Source organism: Antrostomus carolinensis, unplaced genomic scaffold (assembly GCF_000700745.2).
Source record: "Antrostomus carolinensis isolate BGI_N321 unplaced genomic scaffold, ASM70074v2 scaffold29069, whole genome shotgun sequence".
Classification (NCBI taxonomy): domain Eukaryota; kingdom Metazoa; phylum Chordata; class Aves; order Caprimulgiformes; family Caprimulgidae; genus Antrostomus; species Antrostomus carolinensis.
Window position 1 is genome coordinate 9,274 of NW_010341081.1, and position 349 is coordinate 9,622.

Consider the following 349-nt stretch of genomic DNA (forward strand, 5'->3'; position numbering starts at 1 on the left):
TTCTCCCTGCCCTGGGTAGCTCTGGGCAGGCAGCGGAGTGCCTGGCTCCCCTGGGGACAGGGTGCCTGGCTCCCTGGACAGAGGGGGCTGCCCAACCAAAGCAGCTGATGCTGCTGGTAGTGTGCCCTCTCATGCCCTGCTGCAGATAGAGGGTCCTTGGCTAGCACCAGCTTCAAGGGGTGCAGAGTTGGGGGTGCGGGGGCTCTGCAAGGAGACCCTGCATGTGGGTCCCCGGCTGCATGAGGACACACTGATGGCAGGTGCCCTGCACGCGTCCCATCCCATCGCAGTGCCCTTCCTGCTTACCTGGTGGCGGGGTGGCCTTGCTGTTCCCAAACTGGACGGCGAT